The 13,395-nt window shown below is 38.1% G+C and overlaps 1 protein-coding gene across 1 annotated transcript in view; it reads left to right on the top strand.

Annotated features, from left to right (window-relative positions):
- The window catches only part of CDKAL1 (CDK5 regulatory subunit associated protein 1 like 1), a 603,322-nt gene that overhangs the window by 169,284 nt on the left and 420,643 nt on the right, over positions 1 to 13,395 (top strand). The window lies entirely within an intron of this gene.

The following is a 13,395-nucleotide window of genomic DNA, read 5'->3' as shown; positions in this document are numbered from 1 at the left end:
TTTAGGCTATGCTGTTTCCCTGCCTTTTTATTCCTTTATTATTACGGAGTTGTAATTTTGGGGCTAATTTCTATGACTGTTTTGAGTAAAACTTATCTCAATTTAATTACTATTACTATTATAGCTTTTTCATAAGTATCACTATTATAGCTTTTTCATAAGTATTTTATTTGAGAGAGAGAGATAGACACCAGAGCACTGCTGAGCTCTGACTTATGCTAGTGCTGGGATTGAACATGGCACCTCAGAGCCTCAGGCATAAAAGTCTTTTTTATATTTTATTTCAATTTAAAAAAAACACAGCCAAACACTAGAGCATTGCTCAGCACTGCCTTATGATGGAGAATGAGATTGAACCTGGGATTTCAGAGCTTCAGGCATGAGAGTGTTTTGTGTATGAGAGTCTTTTGTATAACCATTATGCTATCTTCCCCAGACCAAGGTTTTCAATATAAAAAAATAACCACATTTCTCCAGCTTAACATAGCACCATTTCTAATTGTTTTGAGATTTAGTCCTATCATGTGTTTGTGTTGTTGATAATTTTTTCCTCTCTTGACATTCAGCATTGTGAATTTAGCAGATCACTATTTAAATGCTATTCTCTGTGACCTTCAATGTTTACAAAATGTCCACAGGTAGTTTCCATTAGTCAATATAGGTTGACTTCTAGTGCTTCACCCTTTCCGCCACTCTAAATTTGACACATGCACACACACTCTTCCATTTAGGACATCTCATTTGTTTTTGCCTTTTAATTTAAATGGCACGCCAGGCATTGAACTCATGGTCTTTTATATATAGGGTGTGTGTTCTATTGCTGAACTACTTCAACAGAACTTTATTTTTTCAAATATACAATTATTGTATGCTGTTAAAGTTTTTATAGGAATAATTGAAGCCAGAGTGAAATTTATTGGATATTTCCTTACTTGCTATACTATTGACAGATCCTGATACTCAGTGCAGTGAACATATTTTCTCCTATGAAGTCTTTGCCCTACTAGATAATTTAATAATCTCTGAACAAACATGCTTGCTAGATAAACAAAACCTGAATGTTTGGGAACTTTGGTTTGCTTTTACCATTTGTCTGTTTACATTTTGATTTCTCTTGGTTTAAGGAATGAAATGAAGACAGACTTCTGAGTTATCTTTTCACATTAGACTAACTTTCTCTATAAACACAACCCTGCTGTGTTAGGGAAATAGGAAACTAGAATTCTGTTTTAGAGATGGAATGTGGTGAAGGCTTGGGATTCAGCTTTAATTTAATCTGAAGGAACTAGCTTACTAGAATACTAGGCTTTCTTCTACACGGCAAAAGCCTCTTCAGTGTAACATTTTCTTGAACTCCTTGTGGGCAGTGAGAAACTATGCTATGGTATGAAGGATCCTCTTGCAGCAGTGATGAGAGGAAGCTCAGTTCTGGTAATATCAAATTGATTTTCATGGATGATCTAAACCTGTGTTCCGGAAAGTTAAATATATATATATATATATATATCAAGTATCCTTTACCCTCAGAACCTTGTGTCATTTTGCTATCATTAATATTTGTCAAGGGCCAAGGGTCAGGCCAAGTGTTAGGCTCATTGGCTGAAGAGAGGCTCAGGGGAGGCGAGGACACAAAAGGAAAACACACAAAAGCCAGAGCGAAAGACAGAGGTGCCATTAGAATGCTAGCTCTGCTCCTGCTGCTAGCTTCCCCTGGCTAGCTTCCTCCTTTGCTGCTGTTCCACACAACCTTTATACATTACATCAGTCAGTACCAGGTGAAAGTCAGTGAAGCCAAACTCAAGCTTTGTGCTAAAGCTATCATGTGCTTCAAGTCAGGGCATTATTCTACCTTGACATTCCACCCCTTTGGTTTGGGGAAAAACTTTGTTTTGCTCAATACAGTGATGTAAAGCCTTTTGACAAAATTAAAGCATACTTCAAAATAATCAAGATAACAATATATGATATACATTGTTACATAATACTAACATATAATATATAACATGCATATAATACATATTATTAATATGTCATATATAATCTAACCAAGATCATTGAAGCACCAGCAAATGCCATCTGTTAACCAGGGTGGAAAGAAAAAGCAAAGGTAGCTTGTCTTTCAGCAGAGGGTACTCATCCGTGCTTATTCATACTCATCCGCTGCCCATTGACTGAACCTTCAGTTTTAGTCCACTCCATCAAAAAACCAGCACCCATTGACTGTACCTTCCTGTCTCAGTCCAGTCAAGCTAAAATGTATGCCCTTCAGATGACAGTCTGGGCCCTTCTCCTTTAGCAAAGTGATGGGACCTAACACTGCTGCAGCTCTTGGGCAAAAAGGCTAGCCGTGAGATTGGCTTGGTGGTCCAGGTGGGCGTGCCATGCCTGCCACACCTTTTCATGGGTGTGTAGTCCATGTCCAGACCCACCCCTCAATAAGGTATGTGTTTTTGCACAGCCTCTGACCTAAGGCCCTGTTATGGTTTTGTTTCTAAGACTTAATACAGCCAAATTAACAGAAGCCAGCTGCCTCTCACTAAAAAGAATACTTTTTAAATTTTCTCCCCTAAACCTTTCCCACATCTCAAAACCTTCAAACCTGATCAAACCTTATAAACCTCAGGGAGTTCAAAGGAGGTCTTGAAACTTTACATCAGGCTCAACCTGACGCTGTTGACTGGCTATGGAAGAAGGACAAACGCTAGAAGAAGGGAGTTCAATCCCATGTCTCTCTCTTCTAGGTAAGGTGGTACAAGAGTTTTGCATGCTGGTCCATGTGCTGGATGAAGGTACCTCCAAAATCCCTATGTATGCCTTCAACAGCCTCACTACTTTTGTCTAACCTGACCAGACATCTCCCAAAAATACTGGTCCTGACTCTCTGGGGCTATGCCATTTGGACAGGAATGATTTGCCAAATCTATCATACAATGATTAAGCTTCCATGCAGTAATCAGTCCATTAAGTCTGTGATGCTGGACACAATAACATAAAGTGGTTGGGTGACCTCTAGTCCATGATCCTCCTCCAGGTTTCATCATGTTTCACAGTTCATCAAGGTTTCTAGCACTGGTCATCTGTGCACCACCGTACTTACAGTAACTATTGTCTCATCACTCAGTCGCAATGGCGACAAAGGAATGGACTCACTCATTCACTACACCACTCTGCCAGATCCCACAATTCCCCCTTCCACACAGCCTTTATACATTACATCAGTCAGTGTCAGGTGTAAAGGGTTAACATTACATCAATCAAAACAAAACGTGAGCTTTGAGCTAAAGCTGTCACATACTTCTAGTCAGAGCATTATCCTGTCCTGCAATATTCTTTAAAAATTTTCTTCATTGATTGATTGATTGATTCATTCATTCATTTCTTTTGGCTAAATACGGAGAGAAATTGAGCAGGAAGGAGGAGATAGACACCTGCAGCATTTTTGATCACTCATGAAAACTTTCTCCCTGTAGGTGGGCTCTAGGCATCTTATTTTTCCATGATCTTTTATTCCTTGAGCTTTTTTTTTTTTTAAGATTTTAAAAAATTATCTATTGGCTAGACATAGAAATTGAGAGGGAAAGGATGAGCACACACCTTACAGTGCACAAGCGCCCAGGTTCAAGTCCCTGCCTCCCACCTGCAGGGACAGAGCTTCATGAGTGGTGAAAGGAGTGCTGCAGGTGTCTCTCTTTCTCCCTCTTTTTCTCCCCCTTCTCTCTCAGTTTCTCTCTGTCTTGCTAATAAATAAATATGTGTCGGGAATCAAAATCACTTATAATTGACATTTGAACAGACCCCTTTCTAAAGGGAATAGCTACAATTCCTACAAAGTCAGATTATATTCTGAAATATAATGAGATATAGTGAACTAATATTTGATATCAAATCACACAAAGAAGGAGCCATTTTGAAGTTTAAAAAAAAGAACAATATTCAGATCCATTGACTTAAGGAACTGTTTTTGGAGGATTTTGGAATTATATTGCACACGTTTTAAATTATATTGCACACTGCTATTCTCTTAGAATTTTCCCGATAGGATTTCTGTGATGGAGTGTTAGTAAGAGTTGAAAGAACAGTTGTAGCTTCATTCTATGCTTTTATCTCCTGCTGACATTTGTCTGTTACCCCACAATATAAGTCAGATGTGTCAATTCTATTGGCCAAGTGATTGAAATAAAAAACTGCCTTAGGTGGGAATCAGTGGGTGAGCAAGATATTTAATGCACCTGAGTTTAAAAGGCATTCAGTCATTATGGTTGCAGGTGCTCATGGACCAAACATTTAAAATGCCTTTAGAAAGGGAGTATTTCTTTCTATATTTTGTGATACATTGTGATGTGATCACTCAGTAATTGGTGATTTGACCCTTAAGTCTTTTATTATCACTTGGTTTAATTGTGATTGATATTTGTGTGGTGATGTGCAGAAAAAAAAAATGGATGGGGGGGGACCAGGTGGTAGCATACCCAGTTAAAGGTACATAATACTAAGCTCAAGGACCTGGGTTCAAGCACCCATTCCCCACCTGCTGTGGGGACACCCATTCCCCACCTGCCGTGGGGATGCTTCATAAGCAGTGAAGCAGAGCTGCAGCAGATATTTCTTCCTCTCTATCTCCGCCTCCCTTCTCAATTTCTCTCTGTCCTGTCAAATAAAGTAGAAAGGGAAAAAAAAAATGGCCTCCAGGAGCAGTGGATTTTAGTGCATGCACAGACCCAACAATAATACTGGAGGCAAGAAAGGAAAGAAAGGAAGAAAGAAAGAAAGAAAAGAAAGGAAGGAAGAAAGAGAGAGAGAAAGAGAGAAAGGAGGAAGAAAGGAAAATAAAAAGGACTGTCAAAGCTTAAACTAAAACTTACCAACTTCTGCTTTTAGTAAAACTGGCATAGTTGCCTATAAACTCAAAGGTGATTCTTCTATTCTGGAGCATAACGGTGTCAGAATATTTTTCCCCACAACAGAAGAAATGAAAAAAATAGCTTTGAAAATTAATATCTTGGATAAAATAATGTTTTTGAAAAACTTTTAATTTACTTAAGGAAGGGGGAACAGAAAATGATTCTGGCCCATGTGATGCTAGGGACCAAACTTAGAACCCCATGATCAAGAGTCCAACACTATGCCTACTGCACTACCTCTTAGGCCACTAAAAAAAAAAAATGTGGCCAGGCAGTGCTCAAAGACCTGGATTCAAACCCCCACTTCCCACCTGCAGGAGAAAAGATTCATGAGCAGTGCAACAATTCTTCAGGCATCTCTCTTCCTCCCCTCTTCCCGCTCAACTTCTCTGTATCTATCTTAAATAAGTAAAATATATTTAAAAGTATTTTTTAACCAAAAATTTTCATAGCATACTTGTTCATATTTTGTATCAGAAGGACGCATATTTATTGGCAATTAGTACAGAATTAAGATTTTTCTCATTCTGAGGGATTTTGAAGCATTTTATCTTATATTGAAAAATTTACTTCTCCTTTAGCAAATAATGATACATTTTGCTCTTCCGTATACCTTGGAACAGATTTTCACACAATGCCGTTTTTTAAAATTATTGCTGCTGTTTTTTTTTTTTTTTTATTGATTACTTTGTGTCTAGCTGTAGGAAGTTCTAAAAATTTTATATCTATATGAATCACATCTACTTCCTTTCTCTTCAGGTCATTTGTTGGCAAAATAGCTTTTAGATCAGGGTTGGAAGGGCTGGGAGATAGAGTAATGGTTCTATACAAGGACTTATAGGACAGACAGATCCTCTGAAGTCTCAGACTCAATCTCATGCCCTACTACAAACCACAGCAGAACAGTACTCTGAATATAAAATGAAGAAAATAGGTCCGAGGTGGAAAATGTCCTGTGCAAGGGCCTGAGAGGATGCCTGAAATCATTTTGTCTGGCCCCATCAGGGTAACCAGAGCCTTTTTTCATAGCAACACTAAATGTAGATTTAAATTAAGTTTGATCATTTTATATAGCCCACAAGTGATTTTATAAATATGTAAGTGGCCCTAGGCAAAATAAATGTTTCTCACCTCAGTTTTCGATTAATACAACTGAAAGCAGGATGCCATCTGTTAAAATCGGTAGAAAATAAGGAATATTGTTTTAGTGTCTGACCCAAGTTCAGAATAGCTCCCCCTAAATTGAAGGACACTTCAATCAGTAGTGTTTCTACTAATCTTACTTGTATGGGTACACATTTTCACCTGTTGAGATATTCTAAGGCATATCATTGTGAAGACAGACATGGATTTAGGAGCTAGACTATGCAAGTTTATGTCGTTATCATGCTTATTAGATGTGTTACCTTGTGCAATTTGCTTACCTTCTGTACTCCAGTATCTCTGTCTCTATGATGGCAGCTATTTCTTAGGAGGCATGCAGATGGAAACTGCTTCAGATTCATAAGTTCATAGAATATGAAAGGAAAAACTTGATAAACTGAACCTCATCAGAACTTATTTGCTCCTCAAAAGATACTGTTAAGAAAATGGAAAGATAGTGTTAGACTTGAGAAAATATTCGCACCACATGTACCTCCTAAGGGGTTTATATCTGGAATATAAAAAGTACTTTATATGGCCGGGCGGTAGCGCCGTGGGTTAAGCACGCTTGGCACGAAGTGCAAGGATTGGCATAAGGATTCAGGTTTGAGCTCTGACTCTCCACCTGCAGGGGTGGTCGCCTTGCAAGCTGTGAAGCAGGACTGCAGGTGTCTTTCTTTGCCCCTCTCGGTCTTCCCTTCCTCTCTGGATTTCTTTGTCTTGTCCAACAATAACAACAACAGTAACAACAAGAGCAACAAAATGGAAAAAATGGCCTCCAGGAGCAGTGGATTTATAGTGCAGGCATTGATTGCCTGTGATAACCCTGGAGGCAAAAAAAAAAAAATAAATAAGTACAACTCAGCAGTTGGCAGTCATCATCATGATGGAGAAAATGGATTTTGTTCTAATTTTACTTTGGTTTTAATTTTAGTATCCCTATAAAGTATTTTTTAATGTTATAAATTACTTTTTTATTCAGCATGATTGTAACATTCTAATATCCTAAACTGCTCTTCTCTCTGTTACTAATTTTAACGCAGTTCAGCATGCTAAAGTTTTTGAATTTTTTTTTTTTTTTTACTATAGAGCGTTTTCTAAGTTTTTTTTTTTTTTAATAATTAGATTTAAGAGAGAGACGATCCTGGGAAATGATACTAATGTAGTAGGCATCTGTGTTGTCTGGCCGCATGTTTCAGTTATTGATTTTCATCTCTAACTCAGTGTTAGTCAGTCGCTGGTACTACTCGGGTGGAATGTAATTTTAGTGTGGAGTGCACTAACCTTTACTTTTTTTTTTATTGAAGAGTTTAATGATTTATAGTGTACTCATTGACATATGGGTGCTGTTTCTTTATGCACTAGAATACCTCAGTTCTATTCCTCTTTTTCCTCCACCACCTTTCCCAGAGTCCTTTGCTTTGATGCAGTGTACCCTGTCCAGTTCATGTTTCTCTCCATCTCTTTCCCCATATATTAAGCCCCACTTATATGTGAGATTATTTTGTATTTGTCCTTCATTTGGCTTATCTCGCTTAACATAATATTTTCAAGCTCCATCCAAGATGAGGCATAGGAAATGACTTCATCATTTTTAACAGCTGAGTAGTACTCCACTGTGTATACATAGCAGATATATTTTTAGCTGCTCATCTAGTGTTGGACATCTGAATTGCTTCCAGGTTCTGACAATTATAATTGTGCTGCTATATCATTTACATTTTAATGAAGAGGCTGTATCTAACTCTGGGAAACATTTTTTTCAATGAAGATGTAAACAAAGATGAAAATATACTTGGAAATGAGAAAGTTTTGTTACAATTGTTAAACCACATGTAATATGAAATGTTTTTTTAGCAGATTTGTTTGTAAATTTGTGTATCTTTGTTTATAAACTTGTGTATCTTTATTCTAGAAGAACCAGAACAGGTTAAGTTAGTCTGACAATTGCTATCATATTTCTTCAAATTTAAGACATTAGAAAAATGAATTCTGTTTCAACACATTTAAAGATAGGAACTTTCCTTAATAATAACTTGGACAAAATCTTTTAGAGAAAGAGATATTTCTTACAGCTAAGTCAGTATAGTCCTTTAACTATTTTTAATTTTGATTATTAGATCAAACTTCTTTTACGCTAATAGTGAAATTTTTGAAATGTGAAGTGCTCTATACATGCGTGACTTTCTTTTTAAAAATATTTTTATTTGTTATTGGATAGAGACAGAGAGAAATTGAGAGGGAAATGGGAGATAGAGAAGGAGAGAGACAAGACACCTGCAGTGCTTCACTACTCTTGAAGCTTTCCTTCTTACATCCTTGTGCACTGTAATTGTACTTAACCAGGTGTGTCACCACCTGGCCCCCATGCATGACTTTTAACGGCAATACATGGATAGAAATTTTAGAATAATGCTTATTTTCTTTAGGTACTTTTGTATAGGTTTGTTCTTTCAATATATAGTTGTTCATTTACAGTACTTCATAATACCTAAGTAAAACATTATTATGGGTTTATTTTACAAGTTCTGCAGCAGAATGACACATTAATGTTATTTATGAATTGTTTATTCACCAAGCCCTTTCTTCATTGTTTAGAACATATGGAGTCAGTAATAGAACATATTGCATGTTTTTTTTTCCTGCATATTTATAACTAAGTGCCTGAAGGACAGAAGATACTGTCTTATTTATTTTGTTTGAATTATATGTCAGAGTCTACGTTCTTGTGTATTCAGAGCTGTAATTTATAGTATTAATTAAGAGCAGCTTTCCTTTTTTTTTTTTTTCCTCCCCCCAGAATGAGTTCATATATTCTTCAGCATGGGATGTGAATCTTTAGTCTGTTCTCTCAGGATTTTTTTAAAAATTATGTTTTATTAGAGAAACAGTAATTTATGAGGCAGTTGTTTTCACTTGGACATGCTGTCTGATTCTTCTTCAATTAGTGCCTGTACACCAAGCTCACCACCAAGTTAAATCCAGCACCATTCATTGTCCATTAGGTCCCAATACCCTTTCAGTCTCCTTCTCCCACCCCAGCCCCCATCCCTATATTTCACCTTGCTGCAAAAAGACTATGTCTACTCCAAGTTTATGTCTCTCATTGTGTGCTTCCCTCGCCCTGTTACTTTCCTCTCTTCCATGTAAAGTCTCCTCTCCTTGTTCTTCTTTGTCTCTAACCCCTATCCCTTTTTCTCTTTCTGCTTTTCAAAGCTTGGTAAACACTTTGTAAAAATCCTTGAATCTCCCAACACCACCCAATGATAAAATCGTTCTGTTTCATTTCTTTAAAGATTTACTTATTTATCTATTTGAACACATTCAGTCAGGAGTCTGACTGACTCTTCTATTACCCTGTGTAGTCTGAGTATAATAACTCACTAGCACACTAATTGCTGACTCTTCACTTCTCAACACTAGCAATTATCACCTACATTCTGTTCCACCAAATTGTTCTCATGACCATATCTTGAACCTTGCTGTTCAGAAATAAGTACCACCTTATCTGTACTCTGATTTTATCTACTTGTTATTTTTTCTTATCTCTTCTTCCTTCTCCTCTCATTCTCACTCTCTTTTCCATTCTCTTCCCACAAATACTTAACCTGTCCTTTTTGCCTCTACCTCTTTACTTCTTTAACCAGTTTACTAAACTTATTTAACTGGTTTATTAAGGAGAGAGAGAGACAGACAGACAGACAGACGGAGGGAGGGAGAGAACATTCATAAAAAGGATGTGTTATCTGGGAAAGCAGGGCTCCTGGACACATTGATGGGGTCATCTGCCCAGAGAAGTCTGGTTGGCATCATGGTAACATCTGGAACCTGGTCGCTGAAAAAACAGTTAACATATAAAGCCATACAAATTGTTGACTAATCATGAACCTAAAGGCTGAAATATTGCAGAGGAAGATTTGGGGTCTCTGTTTTGGAAATAGACCGAGTGCTCTGCCCCACGGGGGAAAGAGAGAGACAGGCTGGGAGTATGGATCTACTTGTCAATGTCCACATTCAGTGGGAAAGCAATTACAGAAGCCAGACCTTCCACCTTCTACATCCCATAATGAACCTGGGTCCATAGTCCCAGGGGGTTAAAGAATAGGAAAGCTATCCGGGGAGGGGATGGGATACGAAGTTCTGGTGGTGGGAATTGTACCCCTCTTAGCCTATGGTCTTGTCGGTGTTTCCATTTTATAAATAAAAAATTTAAAAAAGGATGTGTTATAACACTAAGCTGCATTTCTATCTCTCCAAACTTCACCTTTTCCAGAATGCATGATCTCTTTTATTTTATAGCTTTCAAAGTCCTTCCTCTAAGTCTCTCAGTGTTATATTCTCAGTCCCTTTTGTTCTTTCTGGTTTATGCTAGATATTCAGTAACTGGTGAATAAATGAGTGAGTGAGGGAATGAATGAAGGATTGACGTAATAAAGAAACCTTGTGCCAGTCCTTGTATACCGACTCTTGGCTCCTTCCAACATAAGAGCTGCTGTACTCTGGGGAAAAAACACAACTATGAAAGAAGTTGTTAAAAATTTGATGTTTCACCTTCAAGGAGAAAATTTTTTAACTGGTGAAGCAGTGCTGTGGATGTCTCTCTTTCCTCTCCATTTCTTTCTGTCTCTATCCAATAAATAAGTAAATTACTTAAATATATATATTTTTAATTTTTTATTTGTAAAAAGGAAACATTGACAAAATCATAGGATAAGAGGGGTACAGCTTCGAACAATTCCCATGACCATACATCCATATCCCATCCCCTCCCCTGATAGCTTTCCTACTCTTTAACACTCTAGGAGTATGGACCTAAGATCATTGTGGGATGCAGATGGTTGAAGGTCTGGCTTCTGTAATTGCTTCCCCACTGAACATGGGCGTTGACAGGTCGATCCATAATCCCATCCTGTCTCTTTTTCTCTAGTGGGGAAGGGGTCTGGGGAAGTGGATCTCCAAGGCACATTAGTAGGGTTGTCTGTCCAGGGAAGTCTGGTCGCATTCTGTTAGCATCTGGAACTTTGTGGTTGCAAAGAGAGTTAATATACAAAGTCAAACAAACTACTGGACAGTTATGTACCTAAAGGCTGGAATAGTGCAGGTGAAGCATTGGAGGGGTCCTCCATTTTGCTGATAGCTAGTAGGCATATTTTAGTTATATTTCAAAGGGCCTGTAGCTATACTAGTGTTTTTTTTTTTTTTTTTTTTTTTTTGCCTGAGCCTGAAATCTCATATGCAGGTGAATCCTAATTTTGTCTGGGGAGATGATGTCATGGCTGGGAAAAGGACCAGAAAACTGCATCAGGGAAGAGAGTAGCTCCCTAATATGGAAAGGGCTATAAATATTACTGTAAACCCCATCAATTTGATGTGATCTGGGGCCCATAATTAGCTTACGAGCCTGTGTAACCTCTTCATCCCTCTAAATCTGAGCTCACATTCTGTGGTCCTGAGTAGGAACATTCCATGCTGCCCCAGTATTGACCCATCTTCCTCAGGTGTAGCATAGATTATGTTGTTCATCCTCCCTTCAGAGGATGGAGCATTCTTTACCATTGTTGATCCAGGTTGAGGGCAAGGTCCTATGGGGGCCCACAAAGGGGTCTATTTTGTTGTTCCTGATAGAGATGACTGGAAACAGTGGAGAGAGGGATTTATTTGAGGTCTAGGCCCATCATGTCTGTTTGGGAGACTCAGGACTCGCCATTTAGGGCCCCAGCTGGTGGAATGGTCTGGGAGTGACTAAAGAGTCATTGTTAAAGTTTGCTAGTCTCTTGCCCTTATTCAGCTTTTGCAGTCCTTGCTTTGCTAAGGTTAATTTTGGAGTGAGTGAGAGAACTGTAATAGGAAGTAGGTGTGGAGGGTATCTAAGTCTAAGTGGACACTATTTCATTATGAATTTGATACTGACTCACTAAAGACTATTGTATATTTTTGCTTTCAGGTATATATTTGCCCTAATTTATAGATACATGTGAACATATGCTCTATCTTACAGGGCCTGGCCTATATCTAGGTTTTGGGACTTTCTTAGGAAATGAACCTCCTGGAATGGAATTAGAGAATACCATGAAAAGAAAGGTCTCCTCAGAGTGATGAGGGTGAAGGGGTGGCAATCCATGCCTGATGTCTCTGGACACAGTCTTATGTGAAGCATGCTGAGATGGTACTTGTTGCATAGATTAGGTTGGAATCCGCGGATACAATATCATTTGGCCTGACTTGAGAGAAGCACGCAGGGAAGTGAGCCCCACCCCTGGAAGTTGAGGTTCCAGGATTGGGAGAAACATAGGTTCTATAGACAAAGTGGGGGATTCCTGTTGTCTTAGGGTTTAAGAAGACAATAGATAGTTATTGCAGTAATCACATTGTTTGGCAATTGGGTTAACTTTGAAGAATTCCTTTGTTAGGATTTGCTGTATCATACACACCCTCACCATATTTCATGTCCTTTGACATTGTTTGTATATAGCTATGCCACAGTTGCTTTTGTTCTCCATGGACTAAGTTTTTAAGTGAGTCAACATATCAAAGACCCAGCCTATGTATTAAAAAGACTCAGTCTGTGTTTTAAAAAGTTTGAGATATTCAACCAATTTTTCCCCTTGTATTAATTAGTGATTTATATGACTGCAAATTGATAGGAGTGTACATAAACACCATTCCCACCACCAAAAGACTGTGTCTCAAACCCCCCCCCCCCCCCCCCCCCGCCCCATGAAGCTGAACATTCACCCTCACCCTCCACCCCGGGTTTTTTCTTTGGTGCCCTACTCCAAATTCAGTCAACTCCTGCTTTGAATTGCCCTTTCTGTTTTTCTTTCTCAACTTCTGTTTATGAGTTAATTTTTTTAAGTTGTCATCTCTAATTTTAGCTGGCATCTCAGTATAGCCAACCTTTTTTTTTTTTTTTTTTTGCTTTAAGTTATTAAAATTTTCAGAGGTATTTTAAACACCTTCCGCTGTTTAGCACCATAATTTCTCACTCATGGTAGATGAATATGCTTCTCGCTGAGGCTGGCAGGTTGAGAACTTACTTAGGATCTTTTCCACCATGTATGAAAATACTGGATTTTGCTTTCATGGTTTCTTCCTACTATTTTGTTTCAAAAGGTGGTTATTTGGTTCCTATGACAGGCTTGTCTACTTGTGTTTTGGATCTTATTCTCTTCACCCCTTGAAGAATTTTGCTCTCTTTATTTTTTTCTCTGTTTTTCTGAATTCCTTTCTCCTATCAGAACTCACAGAATATAAACTTCAAACAAGAGGATGAGTTAGCCTGATCCAAAACACATGTATACTTAATTTCCTGTAGCTTCCCTGTCTCTTTTCCCTGTCTCTTTGTACTCTT

Source organism: Erinaceus europaeus, chromosome 4 (genome assembly GCF_950295315.1).
Source record: "Erinaceus europaeus chromosome 4, mEriEur2.1, whole genome shotgun sequence".
Classification (NCBI taxonomy): domain Eukaryota; kingdom Metazoa; phylum Chordata; class Mammalia; order Eulipotyphla; family Erinaceidae; genus Erinaceus; species Erinaceus europaeus.
The sequence above is the reverse complement of the archived record's forward strand: the minus strand, read 5'-3'. Positions and strand labels throughout refer to the sequence as shown.